Source organism: Balaenoptera acutorostrata, chromosome 1 (assembly GCF_949987535.1).
Source record: "Balaenoptera acutorostrata chromosome 1, mBalAcu1.1, whole genome shotgun sequence".
NCBI lineage: Eukaryota > Metazoa > Chordata > Mammalia > Artiodactyla > Balaenopteridae > Balaenoptera > Balaenoptera acutorostrata.
This window is the reverse complement of record NC_080064.1, coordinates 16804221-16827676: the sequence shown is the minus strand read 5'-3', so window position 1 is coordinate 16827676 and position 23456 is coordinate 16804221. Positions and strand designations below refer to the sequence as shown.

General features: G+C 50.1%; 1 protein-coding gene across 1 annotated transcript in view; it reads right to left on the bottom strand.

The window, feature by feature from the left end:
• Positions 1 to 14288, bottom strand: part of ALPL (alkaline phosphatase, biomineralization associated) — a 60458-nt gene extending 46170 nt beyond the window's left edge. The window contains exon 1 of the mRNA XM_057536074.1: positions 14164 to 14288. The gene's annotated coding sequence lies outside the window, so the exon portion shown is untranslated. The remainder of the gene's footprint in view (positions 1 to 14163) is intronic.
• Positions 14289 to 23456: the final 9168 nt, after the last annotated feature.

Below are 23456 nucleotides of genomic sequence, written 5' to 3'. Positions count from 1 at the left end.
CTTTTTTTTTTTTAATTTAATTTATTTATTTATTTATTTTTGGCTGTGTTGGGTCTTCGTTTCTGTGTGAGGGCTTTCTCTAGTTGCGGCAAGCGGGGGCCACTCTTCATCGTGGTGCGCGGGCCTCTCACTATCCCGGCCTCTCTTGTTGCGGAGAACAGGCTCCAGACGCGCAGGCTCAGTAATTGTGGCTCACGGGCCTAGTTGCTCCGCGGCATGTGGGATCTTCCAAGACCAGGGCTCGAACCAGTGTCCCCTGCATTAGCAGGCAGATTCTCAACCACTGCACCACCAGGGAAGCCCAAGATATGTAACTTTCTTGGCAAACAGTAAGTGCTTAGTAAGTGTTTGCCTTAATTCAGAGGGGCTGTGTGGGCATATTGGAGAGAAACTGGTTGGTGGCTAGGGGACCCAGATACAGTCCTACCACCTCCCTTCACGACCTGGCAGGGTCACTTTCCCTCTCTGTGCCTGGAGAGGGCTGGAGTGGCAAACCCCAAAGGCCATTCCTGCTTAAACAACCGTTTAAGGGGCCACTGAACAAACAGGTCACCCTTACCTTACTTCTCCTGGCAGGCCCTGCTGATTCTCCCAGAGTCAGTCTGAGGTCTGCAAGCTTTGGGTCCAGCCCACCTTCTGACATCACCTCCTGGCCCCCTCCGCTCACCACTCAGACCTTCTGTGCCCTGCTCTCTTCCCTCAGGGTTTTTGCACAACCTGTTCCCCTGCCTGGAACACTCATCCCCAAGGTCTCTGCTTGGATCACTCCTTCTCATTCTTCAGGTCAAAGGCCACCTCCTCTGAGCCCCTACCGCACCCCAGTCCCTCACTGTTTCACAACCCTGCTCATCACTGGCTGAAATTAACCCAATTTTATTTTATGGTCTGTCTTTTGCATTACAGAGGAGCTCCTGTATCCCCAGCACCCAGAACCACACCTGCCTGCAGAAGATGCTCAGTATTTGTTGGAAAGAGAGAGGAAAAAAAAAAGAATGACGCTGCCTCCCGCAGGAATTCTTTGTGGTTGTTCTGCCCGAGGCTTGGTTAGGTGGCTCCTCTGGTCCCACAGCTCTTGAACTTTCCTTCACCCTACACCACCCGGTGAGTGTGTCTGAATGTGTCTGTTTACATGACCATCTCCTGCACACACTGGTTGATCTTTGAAGGAAGAGCGAGACCAGATTTGTCTGCGAATTCCAGCAGCCAGCCTTGGGCCTAGCAGGCAATTGGGCTAAGGAAATGTTTGTTGAATGAATGAATGAATGAATGTTCTGCACCCATCTTTCCTCCTTCCTGACTCTGCTTCCTCCTTTTTCCAGCCTGACAGGCCCCAAGAGCTGACACCCAAGTGAGCTGACAAGAAAGGCCACTCCAGCGTGAATTTTCTGAAGTGGGGACAGCACCTCCTTCCCCCAACAGTAGTCACTCCAGACAGTGAGGGAACAAAGCCCAAGGTGAGCCCTGCCTCTGCCACAGGAACCACCTGGGGCCTGCCCAGCAAAGCCAATGGGACAGGGTTTTCCGTGCATCTCAGTCTCGCTGATCAGAGCGTGCCACAGGACGGGGAGGCTGGCAGGCCTGCCTCAGAGCCCCAGCTAGAGGCCTTGCCAAGTGAGCTCTGCCTGGCCAGAGGCCAGTGGAGAAATACTTGATTATTCAAATCAAGTAGCCACTCAAGAGGAAAAGATCTGCTTCCTCCAAAAGGACGAAGTGGGGCAGGCAGGCCAGTCCAGGGACTTGGTGTCGAAGGGGGAAATTGCAGAGCAAAGTTCTCACACAAACCAGTGCTCTGAGATTTGCCACCCCAGGAAGACTCTGGAAGCCTGAGATGGAACTCCAGGAGGGTCAGGTCCAAGGCCAGAGCCCTGGACTGAAGCTGGGGCCAGTCCCCACTGAGGATTCTCAGTTAGCAGTAGCTTCAGCCAGGCTAATTACTCTGGCCTCCTTCTGACCCTGGCTCTGGAGACACCGGGACTGCCCCCCTGTGCTCCCCACCCCTGTCCGTTCCTCCCTTCGACCAGGATCACACAAGGGGTAGATAAACTCTGCATCCTCGGCTCAGGGGGCCAGGGAGTGTCCCGCAGTCTATTCCTGCCATTTGCTCAACTCCAGCCTTGCACCCACTACCTGAGTCGGGCTCTGGAAGAACCATCAGGTGCAAGAAGAGTTTATACATCTGGCCTGCAGAGATTTATCTAACATTTATTAAGTGACTACGGGCCCACACTCTAGAGCCAGGCTGCCCAGGTTCCAATTCTGGCTTAACCACTTATGAGCTGCATGACCTTGGGCAAGTCCCTTCCCTTTTCCGTGCTTCTCCTTTTCACCTGTAAAAGCTGGGATTGGAGTACCTACTCTGTGGGAAGTTTAAGAGGACCAAATGAAAAAGGGTGTATAAAACACTTACTTAGCAGGCCACACATGGGGATTCAGCAAATGACAACTCTTAGTATTATTAAACAAATTAAGATTGTTTGGAGGCAGGCCTAAGTCTCCGGACCAGACATTCCCAAGACAGACAATTTTTCCCTCACCAGAGGCAAAACCAGTCAGCTCAGAGCAGACTGAAAGGCAGAGGGGAAAGCCCCCAGACTCTGGGTTCAAATCCCAGCTCCTCCACCCATCAGCTCTGCAACCCTGGGCAAGTTACTTAACCACACTGAGTCTTGTTTCTGCCTCTGTGTATTATAGACCACAGTAGTACCTCCCTCAGAACTGTCACGAATCTTCCCCATCGGGAGGGATGTTAGTCCCTGTTGCTGTCGGCTCTGAGCAGTGCCAGGGAATTAGGGAGCTGACACGTGCGGGGGCTGACACGTGCAGGGGCTGACACGTGCGGGGGCTGCCCCAGGCAGGGGTGAGGCGATAGGCTGGTTTCCTTTCCTGAAAACCTCTGTCTGGGCCCAGCCTCAGGGTGTGATGTGGGGAAGGCTCCCCAGGAGGTGGGGAAACTCTCCTCCACTCCAAGGATCATGTAATATCAGCGTGTACACTCACACAGGCCTGCCTGCCAACAGCCAGCCCTGAGCAGAGGCGAGAGGAACTGACCAGCAGGAAACTTCGATGAGCCTTTCCTTACAAAAGGAGGCAGTACGGCCAGACTCCATAGCCTGATGGCTGGGATTTACATGCCGGCCTGCCAGCTACTAACCATTTCCTGGGCAAGTGAGTTCATTTCTCTCATCCGTGGGGTGGGGATGATTAAGTATGGTGCTACCTCCCAGGGCTGATGAGTTCCTACATCTAACACACTTGGGGCAGCGTCTGCTCCTCAGGAGGTATCAGTTGGTGCTGTTATAGTCATTCAGGACTGCTTTAATTTCTTCCGTGAAGGATCTCCTGGCTTTCTCCAGCAGACTCAGGTCTCCCTCCTGTGGGCTTCTATACAGGGCAGGATCCACGCCTTTTACACAGATGATGATCACAAGACCTACTATGTGCTCGTCACTGTGTTAAGCATTTTATATCCATGGAGATGTTTCCTAGTCAGGGGGCAAAACCACCACTGGACTCACCTACTACTTATGACCACAGGCTCTGGGGCAGGGGCTTCTGTGCTATGGAAAGAGGTTGGGGGAAAGTGGTCACCACATTATATTACTTGGAATACATGTGCCCTGGAAGGTATGAAAATATTTGCACTTGGTACCAACTGTGTGACCTAGGAGACATTACTTAGACTCTCTGGGGCTCAGTTGTGAGGATAAATGAATAAATATAAGTGAAGCACTTAAAGCAGAGCCTGGTTCATGACGTATTTAAAACAAACATCTATTGATATATATGTATCAATCACTCCTCCGAGTACCTCTCAGGGACAGAGGAGGAAACAGGCACAGAGGTCGTACAAGGTCTTAGTTCCTAGGAGATGTTATTTCCTGCGAGTATTCACTCACCCATTCACCATATATGTATTAAGTGTGTACTATGCACCAGGATGCATGTTATATAGATTCGGCAAATGATGGCTGTTACTATTTTTAAGGAAATTAAGGTTACTTGGCACTGAGGGTCCATCTGTGAACAAGTTGGACAAGATTGGTCAGAGGTATGATGCTGGGGAAACTCATACCTGACTAAGGGTCTGAGCCACCAATAGGGACACTGGATTGTCCTGGTGCCAATCATTAACCAATCATTCATGAGCTGATGTCACTTGTGGAGAGAAGAAGACACCAATGTAGATGCGGGAAGGGCAGCCAGGCTCAGCCTGGAGTGGCTCAGGTGTTAAACCCAGCGGGACAGCCTTTCCAGATTTCCCCATGGGAACCAAGCCCGGCTGGGCTGTGGACACCCCTGCCAGGCGGGGCAGCCTTTCGTTATGTTAACATCATTGGACACTTGCTGAATGCGGGTACCTTGTTAGACACTGGGATTCACGAATGACTCAGATGGGGTTCCTGCCCTCCAGAAACTCACACAGAGCCAGACACTACCTGGGTGATCAGATTACAAAGGACTGAAGATTTCCAAGCAAGATCTAGAAAAGCAGCCATGATGCCAACTGGCAACACAGGCAGGGAGGACACTGCAGGGGAGGGGACAGCAGGTGCAAAGGCAAAGATGGGACAGGTTGGGAGACACATTTGGGGAAAGATCTTTAGCCTGGGATCCTGACCTGAGTATGAGGGCTAGTTCTGCCATCGACTTGACCTGAGCCCGTTTCCATTTTGCAAAATGAAGATAATACTTTATTGGACTGTTTCAAGGATTCAGTGAGTTCATGAATAAGAAAGAGCTTTAAAAATGGAAAAGTATAAGAGCCTGGATACTGAGGCTGGCAGTATCCAGTATTAAAGTGACTATCAAATGAGTATTAAAGTGACTCATCTACGGTCCCATGGCTGATTAAAACAGGAACTAGATTTGGTTCATCCAGGATGGGGGGCCAGCAACTCAAGCCCACCTCAGCTGCAACACTCCCATGTTCCCATCCCCCAACTCAGCCTCCCCTGGCCAATCCAGGGCCCAGGGATAACCATTTCCTCACCGTGTGATCCCAGGCCCGATTTTCTAACCTGCAACATGGAGATGCCATTTGCTGTGCTACTCCCATGCGTACATGGAAGGCTCTGCATGCAGAAGAGCACTTTCCACAGGTGAAGGAATGTCAGGGTCACAAATGAGAGGTGATGATGGTGAGTGAGGAAGAGCCAGTGTGGAAACTGAGCCAGGGAGGGGAGCCAGCTTCAGGGCTGGACGGATGTGAAAATTCTAATCTCAGCAACCCTGCTGGTGCACCAGCTGAGGAAACTTGGGCAAATTATTTCACCTTCAAGTCATTTCCCTCACTTGAAAAATGGGCTGTTACAAGGATTAAAAGCATGAATGTATATAAAGCATTTAGTAGAGTGGCTTGGTGCATAACAAATATTCAGTAGATGTTAATAACTCTTATTACTACTATTACTACTACTATGGATATTATTATGGAGGGTGGGGGAAGGGGGAAGCGGAATTCTTTCCGGGACGATCTGAAACCAGCCTCTTCCTTCTCATTTTTACTTCAAGCCTGAGTTGTGACCAGCCCCAGAAACCATTCCCCACCCTTCCTTGAGGAGTGAACCAGGGACACAGCTCCATGGAAGGTCTCCACCCTACACCAGAAGTGAGTTCTGCCGCAGTCTAGCTCAGGAGTCCTCCTGCTTTCCCAGGGCAGGAAAAGAAGACTGAGGAGCACAGTGACACTGACCTGGGCACCACCCTGGGCCTGTCCCTTCTCTGCCCCTGTTCACACAATGCCTAAGTCTAATTTGGTTCTGGGATGTCTTTCCATCTTGTGTGCCAATTCTAATGAGTGGATAATGGCTGCCTGGAGGACTGCATTTAGAAGGAACTTGAGGTTTAGAAGGAAAGAGAGCAGTGGTTGATTAGTCATGTCTGACATGTATAGGACAAGAGGGTGACAGCATGCATGACAACTACTTGCCACACGTGAACTAGAAAAGTCCTAACCTTGCCTCCCTCAAACAAGCCATAGTTGTCAGGCAGGGTAACTGAGAGCCAAGAGGGAAAGGGACGTGTCCAAGGTCACACAGCTTGAAATGGCAGGGTTGGGATTCAAACCCAGGCTCCTCCGGCTTTCTGAGGATGCTTCCTGCTAGGATTGTCATTTCCTTCCTCTTGACTAGAAGAGGAGGTGTCCAGGCCAAAACCCATTGTCTTGGAGAACAGAAGCTGCTGTCCAACCAGGAGTGTGCCTGTCCTTGGTCACCTTCCTCTGAGACCTCCCACGTGACTTTGCAAACCCTAGAGACAGATGGTTCCACTGAAAACAAATATATACAGCAAGGTCCCCTGAGGGCTTGTATCCAGACAAAAAAATTGAATCCAGATGCTAATCTGATTGGGCAGGAAGGCATGAGACCTGAATTTGGGTCTCATCGCCTCCTTCTAGCTGTGTGACCTTGAGAAAGTTACTCAGCTTCTCTGAGCTTTAGTTTTCGTCTCTATAAAATGGAGAGGATAACAAGTTAAATATAATAAGGTCATTAAAAGTGATTTGCTCAGTTCCTGACACAGAGTAAGACCTTAAATGTTAGTTGGAAGGATGAGGTCAAGGGGAAAAATGAAAACTCACAGCACTTTCACAAAAATTACTCAGGTGATTAAGGCAAGGCTCGGGCTTCCCTGGTGGTGCAGTGGTTGAGAATCCGCCTGCCAATGCAGGGGACACGGGTTCGAGCCCTGGTCTGGGAAGATCCCACATGCCACGGAGCAACTGGGCCCGTGAGCCACAACTACTGAGCCTGCGCGTCTGGAGCCTGTGCTCCGCAATAAGAGAGGCCGCGATAGTGAGAGGCCCGCGCACCGCGATGAAGAGTGGCCCCCGCTCGCCGCAACTAGAGAAAGCCCTCGCACAGAAACGAAGACCCAACACAACCAAAAATAAATAAATAAATAAATAAATAAGGCAAGGCTCATATGAGCTGTTGAGAGGAACTTGTTTATCTTTGATATCCTGATAGGCTAACTGAAGCTGAAATATGAATTACTAGATTTGATAATTTCAAAATAAGGAACCAGACTCTTCTAGGAAAACAGGGTGTGTCATTCATGTCACAAAGAAGAAAGCATCCTTGAGTGGGTGGGTTGGCAATGGTAGGGGATGAGTGTGTATATTTCCCACTTTCCAGGCTGAGTGATCTTGTGCCTCAGTTTCCTCATCTGTAATGGGATAATTGCACTTGCCACATAGGGCAGCCGTTTAGACTAACTGAACAGTTCCAGGACAGGCGCTGAGTACCACCTGGCATGGCAATGTTAGCGGTGGTGTGTGGAGGTGGGAGGGGGGTGCTCGCTAATGAGGCAGAGGAAACAGAGCAGCTATACAGGTGCTAAGAAGGAGTGAAGGAGGGGAGGGGGTCTCAGAGTCAGCTGACACGCTTTCTACCCAGAATGGTGGCAGATGAGTACGTTATTAACTCCTGTATGTTAAGAGGCCAGTAAGTCAAAGTGGGAACAGGTGGAGTAAGAAAGAGACAAATGATACTCAGAGAGGCCAAGCCTGACACAGGTGAATGACAGCCAGCTTAGAGGATTATAGGACAGCGAACTGACAACCTCAACCTGAGGTCTGGGAGAGTGCCCACCCTGCTGTTCTGTAGACAAAGTAAAAGGTGGATCAGAGAAGGCAAGAACTTGACTTCACAAAGAGTCACATGGCAGATCCTTTTAAAAGTGAGATTTACGGGGACTCCCCTGGTGGCACAGTGGTTAAGAATCCACCTGCCAATGGAGGCGACACGGGTTCAAGCCCTGGTCCAGGAAGATCCCACATGCCGTGGAGCAACTAAGCCCGTGCACCACAACTACTCAGCCTGCACTCTAGAGCCCGCAAGCCACAACTACTGAGCCCGTGCGCCTAGAGCCCACGCTCCGCAGCAAGAGAAGCCACCACAATGAGAGGCCCGTGCATGCAACAAAGAGTAGCCCCAGCTCACCACAACTAGAGAAAACCCGCGCACAATAACAAAGACCCAATGCGGCCAAAAAATAAAAATTAAAAAAATTAAAAAAAAAAATTTTTAAAGTGGGATTTATGGTTTTTCAAATAAAAGCCACCTAAACACTTTTTTAAAGAACATAAAATGTTAGCTGGGCTTGTCCGGCAGCTTGCAGACCTGGCCAGCTGAAGTTCATCCACCTGAATCACAAACTGAGATCTGGGAAGATGAAGACGCTTCTCTCAAACAAGCCCTGGGTCAGCGCCTCACTACAGGGTCTCAGAGGAAATAGCCTCCCAGCTGCCATTCCCCTCTCTCCCTTCCCTGGGTCAGGGCAGGGTGACTGAGGCACCTAGGGGAGGGGTTTGGACCCAAGGTGTCCATCCCTTGAGCCTCAACTGCAAAATGGCAGGGAGTGAGGGGTAGGTGAGGTTCAAAGATGATGGGTTAAGTGCCTGGTACCCAGCGGGTGCTCACAAAATGCTACTTCCCACACAAGGTCATTCCTCGAACTCCTCTGCAGCTGCAGGGACCAGGGGCCCTGGGGCTCTGTCAGGAATCAAGGCTCCCCCTTGTTCACCTTGTACCCCACAGAGCAGTTTGCTTGTGGAGACCTTCTAGGATCTCATGCTAGGCAGCTGCCTCCAGAGCCTTCACCGTGAGCTTTAACCATGAGGTTTCATGGCCTCCTACACTGCCCTTGAGCTCAGACACGGCGATTTGGAGATCTGTGCTACAGCTGGGCTACGGCCTGTCATCAATCACCAGGCCTTGGTCCCCAGAAAAGGGGGCAGAACAGAGAGCTGTGGGTTCAGAGTGCAAGACGGTGTTTCCTGTCTGCAAAGTGACACCAATGCACAGGGCTACTGGGAGCATTAGGTGAGGCGGCAGATGTCAAGGGAGTCCCTCCCCTCAGGGGGCTGCATAATCTCTAGTCTGAAGCACCCCAGGTTGCCTGTCCCCAAGGGGTTGGGCCCCGGGCCCAGCTTCCTAAGCACTGACAGGCTGATGCTCTATTAGCCCCCAAACTCTAGAGCCCTTAGCCTCTTCCTGGGACCAGAAAAGCAGAAAGAAATCTCCCTCATCCTGGCTGACATGTTTCAGAGACGCTGCCAGGCCCCGGAAGAGGGATTGGTGTCTATGTGTCCCACATTCCTACCCTGAGCCTCCTGAGGGCTGGCCCAAGCCTCATGCACCTAGCCCAGAAACTGCAAACTCAGAAGGCAGGCAGGGAATGGCAATGAAGCAAATGGGCTGGGTGTGAGAGCAGGGCACAGTGGGGACTGCGGTCAAGTGGATAGAGCAGCTGCTAATCAGCTCCAGTCATGGTGGCCAGGCAGGGATGCAGCCCAGAGTGGCCACATCTTTTGATCTTTTGAGGGAAGCCAGAAACCCTTATTTTTATGTAAAATGAAATCACCAGCAATGAAATCAAAGTTTTAAAATCACTGCAGGAGACTTACAGACATCGAAAACAAGCTTATGGTTACCAAAGGGGAAACGTGGCAGGGAGGGATAAACCAGGAGCTTGGGATTAACACATGCACACTACTATATATAAGATAGATGACCGACGGGGACCTACTGCATAGCATAGGGAACTCTACCCAATATTCTATGATAACCTATATGAGAAAAGAATCTAAAAAAGAATGAATGTGTGTATATGTATAACTGAATCATTTTGCTGTACACCTGAAACTAACACAACACTGTAAATCAACTATATTTCAATAAAATTAAAAAAGAATCACTGTGGGAGTCAACAATGCCCCCACCCCCACCCTTTTCTGCCTCAGGAGGGCAGTTTGTGACTGACCTGCCATAACCTAAGTCACAAATGTTTGAGGACCAACTCAAATTAAATCAGACCCATTCCAAGTCTTAGGGATGTCCCAACCCCCCAACTCCTGCTCTTCAGGGAACTTGGGTTACAGATGAGGACACTGAGGCTCAGAAAGGGGAAGGGACTTGCCCAAGGTCACACAGGTAGTATAACAACAGTTCAAGGACTTAAACTCTGCTCTGAGTTGCGGATCTTGCTCTACCAACGCATACCATCTATATTCTTCCTTCAACAATTCTTTCTTTTTAAAAAATAGATATATTAAGGATATGCTATGGAAACGATACACACCATAATCAAGATAGTGGTTACTTTTAGGACGGTCATGGGTGACCCTGGGCAAGCCCTTCCCCTCTCTGGACCTCAGTCTCCCTGGTCTGCAAAGCAGCCGGTTGACAGAGGCAGCCTTTAAATGCCTTCCAGCTCTGAGGCATCTATGAGGTCTCTTCTCTGGCCAGTACTTTGTGGCCTCAGATGAATATAAAATTGTAATAATAATAATAATGGGGAGGGCAAGTCCACGGTAGCCAGGAAGGAACACTACAATTTTAAGTGAAACTTGACTCCTGGTTACTGGAATTCAGGAAGAACGATGTTAATACCCAGGCAGTTTAACCACCACCCAACAGTTAAACAAAAACACATCTGGTTTAACTTCATTTTCCTCGTGTCCTCCCCCCGACCCCCTACCCTCATCTCAAATTTTACCCCTTAATTTGAGAAGTCAAATTAAATGCAAACAATTGATTTCATGCCACAGTGAGGTTGAGAATTTCAGCATGGAAAACGTTAAGCATGAAGTTTTCCTGGGAGTAATTAGGAAATGTTGGGGGGTGGTATGAGGGGGGTGGAAAAATATGGAGACTATTCTTGAATGTTCTTTGGACACTGAGCATCAGAGAAGAGTTGCTGGGGGCCTACTATGAACCCAGCACTCAGAGAGGCCAAGTGACTTGCCTCAGGTCACACAGCTAGGGATTGGAACCCAAGATGCTGATCCCAAAGCCAGCACTTTCCCTCCTGTCTAGGCCTTTGTAACCTAAATAGGGCCTTCCCTCTGGACCTTATGGATCACCTGGTAGTGGCAAAGAAACTGTCCCATAGGAAATATTAACTTCTCAACAACAATCTCCAACAGTGGGTCAGCCCCAGCTGAGCCATTCAATGGTGAAAAACCATTTATGATTTTGCTGGCCCCACACAGCAACTCTGCAAAGTACATATTATTAACCCATATTACAGATGATTTCCTTACCTGAGGCTCAGAGAGGGAAATAAACTTGTCTAGCGTCACACAGCAGTGCTGGGAATGAACCTCCAATCTACTGCCCACAGCTGCCCTCTAAAAGTGAGGACATCTCTAAAAACAAAACAAAACAAAATGGGCTTCCCTGGTGGCGCAGTGGTTGAGAATCTGCCTGCCAATGCAGGGGACACGGGTTCGAGCCCTGCTCTGGGAAGATCCCACATGCCGCGGAGCAACTAGGCCCGTGAGCCACAACTATTGAGCCTGCGCGTCTGGAGCCGGTGCTCCACAACAAGAGAGGCCGCGATAGTGAGAGGCCTGCGCACCGCGATGAAGAGCGGCCCCCGCTTGCCGCAACTAGAGAAAGCCCTCGCGCAGAAACGAAGACCCAACACGGCCATAAATAAATATTAAAAAAAATAAATTAAAAACAAAACAAAACAAAAAACAGAAAAGCACACTGCACAGCTTAGCTCCAGCCTGCTGAGGATGAGGACGATGACGTAGCACTGGAAAGCTGAGTCTGCATTCCTGTGGCCATGCGGAGATTTCTGAGCGCTGGTTCTCAGCTCAGCTTGCTCACTCTCCCTGTAATGTTCTCTTCAAGCTCTGAGTTTTGTATTAATAACTCAAGGTGAGAACTCCGAGCTATGTCACTGGATCCTACCCCTGGATTAAGAGGCCTCATCCCCAAAGATGGGTACAACGTGAAGATCGCTAGAGTTGATCACCGGGGCTCCAGCCCCAGCTCCCCAGGTAGCATCTGTGTGTCCTTGAACAAGTCACTTCCCTTCTCCAGGACTGATTTCTAGTTTGCAGGGAATGCTGGGTATGTAAGCCATGGGACAGGCAGGGTTTGAGTTTGGTTTCACCTCATTTCAAAGCTGGGACACATAGAGGCAGAAGGCACTGCGGAGATAACAGCCCCAGGCCTGTTCCCAGCAAGGATCTCCAGGCTCCTGGCCAAGGCTGAGTTTAGGAGGTGGCACCTGAGTGTGGGCAAGGAAGATGCCGTGCCACTCTACAGCACAGCCCATCAGGGAAAGGACAGGGCCTAGGCGGTGGGTGACAGGTTTCCAGGGTTCAGGGGCAGCGACATAACCCTATGCCCAGTCTCAGGGTTGCATTTTCTGCTGAGATTAGAGCTGATTATAGACAATATTTTCTTAGGCACAGACACCAGCTAAACACTTTGCATACATTAATCATACTATTTATTGATCTCCTCAGCTTAAAGGAGGAGACTGGGACATGACAGAGAACAGAATTTGTCCCAGGTCACACAGCTAGGTTGCCTTTTCTATTAGTGAAAACCAAAGGTTGGCTGATCAGTTTTACCCATCTTATTGCATTTTAATCTCCTTCCTTGTGAATTGCTTAATTCCAATTCTAAAGTGTCAATTTCAGAGCCTGAAAACATTTTGTTATACAAGCGTCCAGATGGCTGTTTAATTTACCGCTGCATTCTCAGCACCTAGAACAGGGCTTGGCGCATTCATAAGTATTTGTTAAATGAAGATAGCATTTCATTTCTGGCCTCAGTTCAGTTTTATTCCTCACAATAGTCTCATGAGAGAGGCATACTCCCTATTTTCCAGGTGGGGCCACAAATACAGACAGGGGCCATCACTCAAGCCTGTCTTACTCCAGGGGCCGGGAGTAAGTTAGGAAGCCATGGCCAGGAGCCTCTTCTGCTTAGGGAGTTCAGAGGCATGAAGTTCAGGAAGAAAAAAGGAGGCAAAGGGACAAGAGCAGGGGCAGGGAGTGGAGTAGGTGGGAGTGCGGGGAACAACACAGTGGGGAGGACTAAATATTTGAAGAAGGCAGGTCTAGAGCATGGGGGGAGGCAAGACTGAGCACCAGCAGGGCCAGAAGAGGAACCAAGGTCAGCCCCTCATCTCTTGGGTCATATAATGGAAGCAGGGAGCTAAGGTTGTAGGATTTAGAGTCTGGGTTCACATCCTTGTCTCATATTTACTTAACTTCTCCAGGCCTCCGTCTTCCTATTTGTAAACAAGATGATGCATGTGAAGTGTTGGAGCCTGGCACACAGTAGGCATTCAATAAACAGTTGCTGTCATCTTTGCTGGTGTGGGAGCCAAGCCCTTGCCTACCAGGGAAGCCCGGCCCACCGGGGGAGTCTTTCTTTCCCAGGGCCCAGAGGCCCTTTCTGGCCTGAGAATTGCCCCCTTTTGATCTCCAGGGTTTTCCCCCTCCACCCACAGGCCTTTGTAAAGCCCCCCTCCCCCAATCCCATTACGCTTGAAAAAAGGGTCAGAAGGGACAATGTAGGGGAAGGATGGGGTTTTCCTTAGCTTCCCGCCCCACCATTGTTACCATGCATTTAACCCTTTCTTATCCAGACTAGGCGTGGGAACCAACCCTGAGCTATCCGCTCACCTGCACATGCCCAGAGATGGATCGCAAACTCCCTCAGCTTCCGGGGCTCCGGAGCTTTGCCCTCAGGCTTTTGTGCCCACCCCCGACTCCCAAACAGCCTCCAACACGCCGGATGTCCGTTCCCCCCACTCCCACCCCCCTGCGGCTCCCGGACCCAAGTGCCTGCCTCCCTCTACTGTTCCCAGCTCTGGCCCAAACTACTTTGGAGCCCACCCAGGCAGACCAGCCCCCTCCCCGCCTGCTGTGGCAAGATCTAGAGATTACTAGGTGGTTGGCAGTTCTGGGTGGGCAACCTGACTCGCTTGATCTCGGACCAAGGGGGTTCCGTAGAAGCCGCTCAGTCACGGAGCACCGGGAGGAGGTGCCTAGACTGAAGGTGGGGGTCTCGGGCAGCGGCCTGGGAGGTAGGAGACCCCAGGGCTGCAGCAGCGGTCGCGAGCGCAGTCCCCTTGACTCGCCGGCTCCGCGAGCGCCAAGTCCGATTTCCAGCCCGGCCCAGCGCGCCCGCCGGGAGCCTCGGATGCACGCGAGTACGGGAGCGGGACAGATGGCTGGGGGTTCATAATGGGCTGCCTTGGGAGGTGTCGGGGCGCGGAGGTCCCTGCTCCACCACTGATATCCGACCTCACCACCGTCCCCAGGCAAGGGGAGGATGTGGGAGGGGCCGGGGAATCGACCACATCCCTGGGGCCGCGGGGAGCCGGGAGCCAGCGTCGAGTCTTTACCTGCGCTGAGTTCGTGGGCGAAGGTCTGTCCAGGCACAAGTGACGAGAGGTCGGTGCGCTGGGACGGAGAGCGCGGAGTAGCGGGAGCGCGACGCTGCCGGGGCCACCTCCCCCGCGGGCTTATAAGGGCGACCGCCGGGCCCGAGCGCGGCCGGGGCAGCCCTCCCCTGCTCCCGACCCCGCCCCCGGCCGGGGCCCGGCCCTCCCCGCCCCCGCCCCCGGCCGGAGCGATGCCCGCAGGTCCGCCGCGTGGCCAGGGCGCCCCCTGCCGGGCAGTGGGGCACCCTCCCCCTTCCCGCGCCCCAGCTCGGCTCGTGCCCCGCGCGGGGATGGGGCAGGCTGGGGTGCCGCTGTCTCCGTGTTCTCCTGCTCTTTCCGCCTCCGCGCTTCTCCGCGCGACCATCTCTCTCTCTCTCTCTCTCTAACTTTCTCTCCGCGAGCTCCGGCTCTGATTCCGTCTCTGTGAGCGACTCTTTGGGGTTGTCTTTATCTTTGGCTCCAACTTCCTTCTGTGTCTCTTTGTGGCTGTCTTTCTCGCGCCCTCTGTCTTGTCTGCCCCTCTGTGTATGTCTGCCCCTCTCTGTACGTCTGCCTCTGTGTCTGGCAACCTGTCTCTATTTGGATCTCTGTCTCTACCCATCGCTATCCACGAGTCTCTCTCTCCGTCTCTGTCCACCTGTGTCTCTGACTCTCCTCCCTGTCCCCTCTCGCCTTCCCACTCCAACCAGACCACTAGCCTGTCTCTCTCTCCCCTGCCCTTGGGCTGTCTCTTTTGCTAGGGGCTGAGGAAGCAGAGGGAGACCTAGAAGGGGGTGGCTTCGGGGAGGGGAGCCTCCCCTAGACAGGGCCAACTCTCCTAGACAGGGACTGTTCCCTCTTTCTCCTTAGAGCCAGCTAGGGTTCCTGCAGACTGCATCTCAGCCAGAGCCTGAGGACCTGTCCCCTGGGTGACCAGAGGAGGAAGCCAACACTCCCCATGCAGTAGAAACAGACAGCCCAGGTTCAAGACTCCACCCTGGTGACCTTGGGCAAATCATTTGAGCCCTGTGGCATGGCCGGCCCTTTAATAGGCAGACATTATCTCCCCTGGCTTCCCTTATCACGTGCTGAGAGGCAGATTAATATATGAGTCAGGGTTGAAAAGTGCACAGGAAACTCTCAAGTTCTAGATAAAGGGGGTTGGAGCTGGGACTGGAGGGGATTGAGGCCAGAGCAGAGCAGAGAAGGTGTCAGCACCAGCAGAACCAATACCAGCCCAGAATTCTCTCTCTTACCTACTCCATGCCAGCTCAGAGCCAGGCATCTTGCATACATTATCTCCCAACAACCCCATTTTAGGGAGGAGAAAACAGAGGTCCAGAGAGAACATGCAGGCGGCTTGTCAGTATAATTGGAACAAGAACTGGGGCCTGGCACCAGAAACCAAGAATGTATTTATTTTTCTTTTTTCTTGTATTTTTAGCAACTGATACTGCTTCTTTATTTACAGGAGTGATATGAAGTGTTTTTTTGACATAAGTTTATGTTTTTAGAAAGTGAAGCAAAACATTGATTAAATATTATTTATTTATGTATTCAGTGGGTTAGATTATTATGGCAAAAATCATGGAGGTGGTAAATGAATCAAGTTTGGGAAACAACACTTTTGCATAAGAAATTGTGGGTGAAAGCATCCAGAACCTGGGAGGGGTTCTGTAATTGCTCACAAACTCCAAGGAAGGATTTAGGGATACGAAGAGACTTGAGATGGTGTCATCATCAGTGAGCCAGGGGCAAATCCCCAGGTATGGGAGGTCTGCCTGTCCCAGCCTGAACAGAGGCTGGGGAGCTGAGGCAACAGGGAGTTGGAAGGACCCCATTTCACCAATCATGGGCCCCCATGCCTGCCCCTGACTTCTGATCTCCCCAAGGCTGAGGGGGGATGGACACTTCTGGTTGCACCACATGGCCAGCATTGGGCCTCCTGTGTGTCGATGATTTTTCCCCAAGTACCACCTTGGGAGTCCAGGGATTGGTTATGAGCAAGACGGACCACTGCCTTGCCAGTCCTGCTACCTTCCTCCCTCACTCTTCCTACCCTGGTCCTGGGCTCTGTCCCCCAAGAATTCAGCTGAGGTGGAGTCACCCAGCAGCCATTGCCTCCCCTGTTCCCTGGATGCCACCCCTCCTGGTGCTGTCAACACAGCAGGAAGGAGGCCTGGACTAGAAACCAGGAGCCCCATCTTCCAGCTCTGCTTCCTGGGTGAGCTGAGCAATTGCTTTCCCTGTCCAGGCCTAGATTTCCTCTGGCTGGCTGGACTGGACAATCTCTAGAATTCCAGGATTCGTGGACCACTCAGCTGTGAGAAAACAGTTCATTATATTAGGTTTCTCTGCATCTACACATACCGTGTCTCTGGGGATTTGTTTCCTTCTTGAAAAAATAAGCAAATTGGACTGCGTGACCTCCAAGCTCCCTTTATTCTAAGAGCTGATGATCTCATTTGATTCTTACGACAGTTTTTTAAGGTGGACAGGGAAGGCATTTATAACCCTCATTAGAGATGAGGAAACTGAAGGCCAGAGGAAGAAAATGACCTAATGGTCAGGGTCAGAGCTGGGGCTTTTCCTACTCATTCATTCACTCCATGTTTATTAAATGGGTCAGAGCTGGGGCTTTTCCTACTCATTCCTTCACTCCATGTTTATTAAATGCATGCCATGAGCCCCCTGCCTTGAGCAAGGTCTGAAGCTCACCAGGCATCAGAAGCTGAGTTAGAGGTGAAAAGACCCAGGAGCTCAGAGTTTTCTCATTTCCACTAACCCTGGGGAGGTTCCTACAGGGATAAAGGCTGAGATGGAGATCACAGGGGTGTCAGGTCCTCAGCGTGAAGCATGAAGGAGAAAGGATGGAGAGAGAAGAACAAAACTCCAAGGCCTATTTATGGGTGGCATCGAGGAGTCAGCTCTGACCCAGCGCTGGAGGATGGAGCGCCTGAAATCTAGGCAGATATTTAAAGAGGAGGGAGTCTGGAAACCCTTTGTCTGTTTTAAGCCTTGGATGTGAGGGATCATTTTATCTTAAGCCTAAGCATAACCAAAGGTTCAGCCATTTGACTCCCAGAGTCACCTCCAGCCTCTCCTTCAACTCAATAAAACAAGGACCCAAAAGGCTGAGATGGAAGGAACTAAGTGTGGTACTGCCCAGTGTTACTGAATGCTGACTTCATGTGAGGCTATGACCTAATATGAGGCTTTGTACATATTAACCCAGCTAACCCTCACAGCTTTTATTCCCACTTTACAGTTGAGGAAACTGAGGCATATACGAGCTGTCATTTGCAGAAGTGCCCGCCAGCCTGGTGCAAAGCTCTTCACAGGTGAGATCTCATTGGCTCCTCCCTGCATCACCGAGGCAGCATCATTAATGTCATCCTCGCTTTTCTTTTTTTTTTTTTTAATTAATTTATTTTATTTATTTTATTTTTGGCTGCATTGGGTCTTTGTTGCTGTGCGCAGGCTTTCTCTAGTTGTGGCAAACAGGGGCTACTCTTCTTGTGGTGCACGGGCTTCTCATTGCAGTGGCTTCTCTTCTTGCGGAGCACAGGCTCTAGGCACGCAGGCTTCAGTAGTTGTGGTGCGCGGGCTCAGTAGTTGTGGCTCGCGGGCTCTAGAGTGCACGCTCAGTAGTTGTGGCGCACGGGCTTAGTTGCTCCTCGGCATGTGGGATCTTCCTGGACCAGGGCTCGAACCCGTGTCCCCTGCATTGGCAGGCGGATTTTTAACCACTGTGCCACCGGGGAAGCCCTCATCCTCACTTTTCAAATGAGAAAGCTCTCGGCTCAGAGAGGCTTAACAACTTTATTCATTCAACAAATATTTATTGGATGCCTGCTCAGTGCCAGGCACCGTGCTAGGATCTGGGGACACAAGTGAACAAGATAAAGATTTCTGTCCTCAGGGAACTGACATTCTAGTTAAGGAAGACAGATAAACAATAAACATTATAATTAAGTAAATTATATAGTAAATGAGAAGGTGTTAAGGGAATGAGTAAAGAATGAGCACAGATATAGGGGGAGGAGTGCCAAGGGGGCCAGACTGTGGCATTAAATAGAGTGTTCAGGGGAGAGAAGATGGGATCGGAGCGAAGATGGAAGCCGAGAGAGAGCCTGCCTGAGACCACCCAGACAGCCAGGGAAGAACCCCGGCCGCCCATGGCTAAAGCCTGGGCTTTGAGCAGTGTACAGTATGCTATCCCAGGACCAGCTGTAACCCCCAAGCCTCTTCCCAGATTCCCAGCCCTGGCTGCAGCCCCAGGCCTAGACTTACCCACCCGCCCCACCCACCCCAGTCCTGCCCTGGCCCCTGTGCTGTCCCATCTTGAGGCTTGCCCTCACTCAGCCCTCATCTTCTCTCTCTTAGGCCAATCTCTCAGGCAGTATTAACTCAAGCACACTTCCAGCCCCATCTGCAGTCCCAGGCCCCACCCTCCACCACCCCCCCTCCACCCCCACCCCCACCCCCACCGCGGTCAGCCCTGTGCTCAGGCCGAGGCCGGAGGGTGTCCTCCAGCCCCGGCTGCACTTAAAGGAAGCCTTCCTCACAAAGGCCTGGGTAGCCCACCCTGTGAGAAAACCCCATTGTCCAGGGAACAGTGTCGCCATTTTGTCCTTTATTTCTAAAGGGACTTGTGAGCAGACTCCAAGCTCCAAGAGGGAGTATTGCTGCTTCCTCTTCTGAGCCCTGGAGAAGGCTGCAGGCCAGAAGGAAGGGTCAAGGCTGTCTGCTGGGCGCTGGATTCCAGAGGTCAGAGCAGATTCAGGCAGGCCCAGCCATAGCAGCCCCGTGGCATTTCCAGAAGGAAGGCAGGAAGGAAGCCATCCTGAATAAGCAGAAAGAGCGTTTGGCTGTATGCAGGATGGCGGAGAGATCTCCTCCACCCTCGCCCCCCTCTCCCCCATGCATATAATGGCTTTTATCATCACTGATAAAATCTTCCTGAAGATTCAGCCATCCTCCTGGCTGTGCATCAGTCTGTCCATCCATCTCCCCGTCTTCGATGGACACAGCTGAGATATGCCTTGGAGATGCTCTCTCTGGGGGCTGTACCCCTTTAGCATCCCACTTCCTGTTAGATGCAAATTTGGGGACCCAAGAATACTTTAGGCCTTGGGCAATGGCAGGCTGATATTGGGCAGATTGGGGATTACTTTAGCAATGTTCTAAAAGGCTCAGTAGGTGTCTGACCTATTTGCTTTTAGCCAAATACATGGAGACTTTGCCACTTATCTGTGTCTAGGACATGACCTGGGGATATTCATCTCCTGACAACTAACCTTGGGCTCAGGGCATGCCCCTGCCCTTGGTTTAATGGATGGCTTCTTCCTTGACATGTCAAAGCCATAGCAGGTGTGGAGAGATATTGCTAATTGACCTCTTGTCCACAGCCTGCATCCCAGCAGAAGCGTGAGAGGAGGAGTTGCGTCTCCTTGCCAAACAAAGAATGCTTGGGAATTCCCTGGTGGTCCAGTGGCTAGGACTCACTGCTGAGCCCCGAGTTCAATCCCTGGCTGGGGAACGAAGATCCCGCAAGTCGCATGGTGCAGCCAAAAATAAAAAATCATCTCAGACAAAGAATGCTTAATGGGATGAGTTTGGGAGGGACCTGAGGGGTCTTCAGCTTTATCTCCTGCTAAGTCCCCCACCTCCTGGCCTCCGCTTACACTAAATATAGCTGGGCATGGAGAATTCAGCTTTTTGGCTGTAATCCTGGACTCACTGTTAACTTGGATCACAGGCCTCAGGTCTAAAGTGTCTAGTTCTTCTTTCTCTTCTTTCAAACAGGCCAATTTCAGAGGAACCACGCACGTCTCTTTCTTGTAGGAATTTACTAAAGACTACAAGACATGAACAACCTCCAAAATCCTGAAATTTTCCCACAAGTCTCACAAAAGAGCAGCCTTGGAGGCACCTTGGTCTGAATTCCAAGATTCAGACTACAGCCTAACTGACTCCTTCACCACCAGCTCTTTGAGAATTGCCAACCTCCCAGGCAGAAGCCCTGGCTCCACCTACACCATACCGCCCTCCTCAGCCCCACAAGTTCTGCACCATAGGGTCTGTTATTTGCCATATCCCACTTCAGGTCCCTGTTTCCTTATCAGTTAGGAAGTTGTAAATAACAAAATCTAACTTCTCAAACTGGTTTTGAAAGTAGAGGAAATTTACTGGCTCGTGAAACAGAAAAGTCTACATTCAGGAGAGGCTTTTTTCCCCAGTGGTTCAGTGATGTAATCAGGACCTGGTTTCCCTCTCTTTCCATTTCTCAGCTCCTTTTCCTCTCTTTTGGCCCCAATTTCACCCAGGTGGAGGTTCCCAGGTGACATATGGATATATGTCACCTATAATATATCAAAAACGTGGAAATCTGTTTCCCCAGACAAACACAAGTCTTGGAATTAACTCTCGTGCACCAAACCTCCATCACGGACTCCCTAATCCAGTCACCACAATGCTTGATTTAAGCTGATCCAGGCCCACCTGTGGAGGTAGGATAAGGTCCCCACCTACCCAATCTGCTCCAAAAGGAGAAGAGGGAAGTGCATGTGGGAGAGGCAACTCACAAATGTCCCCCACACGTGACTCTAGGACTTGGGCAAGTACTCACACTCTACATTTATGGGCTCTATACTTGCCAAAGCACTTTGAAGTAAATAATAATAAAAATATTTTATATGTGTAAAGTGAGATATATTTCAAAATGCATAAATCATCTATGTTCATGTCAGAAAGTTTGAATCCAAAAAATAAAAAGTAAATTAAAATACCCTGTAGTCTCATCACACAGGGATATACAATTTAACGCCTTGATATTTATCTTTCCCAATTTAAAAGCAAAACAAAACAAAAACTCGAAGAATGGGATCGTAGAATACATATAAAACAAAAAAGTCTACATTTAGGTGAGGCTTTTCCCAGTGGCTCAGTGATGTAATCAGGACATGGTTTCTGTCACTTATTAAGAAAAGCACAAAGGCCCCCGCTTTTGTCACTTAATACATAAACATTTTCCCATTATCCTATTTTGTCCTCTGGGTAGGGGTTATTATGACCCCCATTGTACAGATAACAAATCCAAGGCTTGGAGATCAAGTTAGGAGCAGGCAGCCAGTGTACAATTCTCAGCCCAGGCCCCTCACCATGGTGGCTTCAAGTGGGAGAGAGGATGCGCTGCTGGTCATTCAGGAAGTGCCCAGAAGCAATTCTGGAAGGTGAGAGTGACCACGTGCTGCACCTCCCGAACAGTCTTGTCCCCTTTCCAGCCTCCTTCGAGGTGGTTCCAGAGGTCTCTGGGCACTCAGAGGAAGGAAGACCAATGGGTTTAATGTTTACCACCCCAAAGTGCAGTGCCATGGAAACCCAGGGACTCTGGACTCTCCCTCTACTTCTGGAGGTGGGGTAGGCAGGGCAGGGGGCAGAGGGCAAGCACTCCCCCTCAGAGGCCAACTCCTCCAGCTTGAGTTTTCTGTGTGGGTGCAGGGCTGGAATGAGCATGTGATGTGGGGGGAGCTCAGAAGGCCTGAGTCCCCACCTCCCAGCAGTCTCAACTGAAAAGGCTGTCATAGTGAACAGTGGCCCAGACTCTGAAGCCAGATGACCTGCGGTCAAATCTGGCTCCACTAGCTGTGTGACCTTGAGCAGGTGAACTTATTTGTGCTCAGTTTCTTCAGCTGTGAAATGGGAATAATAATACATACCCCACAGAGTTGTTGAGGGGTTTAAATAAGATAATCTATATTAAACCCCTTGGGAGAGTGTATGGCATATAATAAGCATTCAATAAATATCAGCTATTATTATTATTATTTTATTAAATATATGTGTTAATGAGTATTCTAGCTGCAGGCAATAGAAAACCACTCCTGCTGGACTAACAGAAAAGAGGAATTTATTAAAGGGAAGTTTGTCATGAAGGGAGGCAGCCAGGGTTCCAGAAGCGACTGGAAGCAGGGATTTTTTTTTTTTTTTTTTTGGCTGGGGGAAACATTCAAAAGCCTTTGTATTCAATTCTTTTTTAAAAAAAATTTATTTATTTATGTATTTATTTATTTATTTTTGGCTGTGTTGTGTCTTCGTTTCTGTGAGAGGGCTTTCTCTAGTTGTGGCAAGCGGGGGCCACTCTTCATCATGGTGCGCGGGCCTCTATCACGGCCTCTCTTGTTGCGGAGCACAGGCTCCAGACGCGCAGGCTCAGTAGTTGTGGTTCACGGGACTAGTTGCTCCGCGGCATGTGGGATCCTCCCAGAGCAGGGCTCGAACCCATGTCCCCTGCATTGGCAGGCGGATTCTCAACTACTGTGCCACCAGGGAAGCCCCAATTCTTTTTTTAATTGAGATATAGCTGATGTACAATATTATATAAGTTTTAGGTGTACAACATAGTGGTTCACAATTTTTTAATGTTTTACTACATTTATATTGTTGTAAAATATTGGCTATATTCCGTGTGCTGTACAATAAAACCTTGTAGCTTATTTATTTTATACATAGTAGTTTGCACCTCTTAATCCACTACCCCTATCTTGCCCCTCCCTGCTTCCCTCTCCCCACTGGTAACCACTAGTTTGTTCTCTATATGTGTGAGTCTGTTTCTTTTTTTGTTATATGCATTAGTTTGTTTTATTTTTTAGATTCCACATGTAAGGGAGATCAAACAGTATTTGTCTTTCTCTGTCTGACTTGTTTCACCTGGCATAATACCTTCCAAGTCCATCCATGTTGTTGCAAATGGCAAAATTTCATTTTTTTTTTATGGCTGAGTAGTATTCCATTGTATATATACGTACTACATCTTTATCCATTCATCTGCCGATGGACACTTAGGTTGCTTCCATATCTTGGCTATCATAAATAGTGCTGCTATAAACATTGGGTGCATGTGTCTTTTTGAATTAGTGTTTTCATTTTTTTTCAGCTATATACTCAGGAGTGGAATTGCTGGGTCATATTGTAGTTCTGTTTTTAGTTTTTTGAGAAACCTCCATATGTTTTCCACAGTGACTAGAAGCAGGGATTTGCTCAGTCACCAATTCAGACCATTTTCAAACTTAGTTTCTTCTCTCTGTACCTGCTTCACTCTGCCCTCCCTGCAGACCCGCTTTCTCTTCTTGCCAGTCGTTGCGGCAGGACCTGGCCCCCCAGGGCTATCTGGCAAGTGCACTGAGGCATTGCAGTGCCAGTGCCCAGCAGAGAGAATTGGATTGTCCCCTCTGGGTCACATGTCCACTCCTGGTCCAATCAACTATGGATGG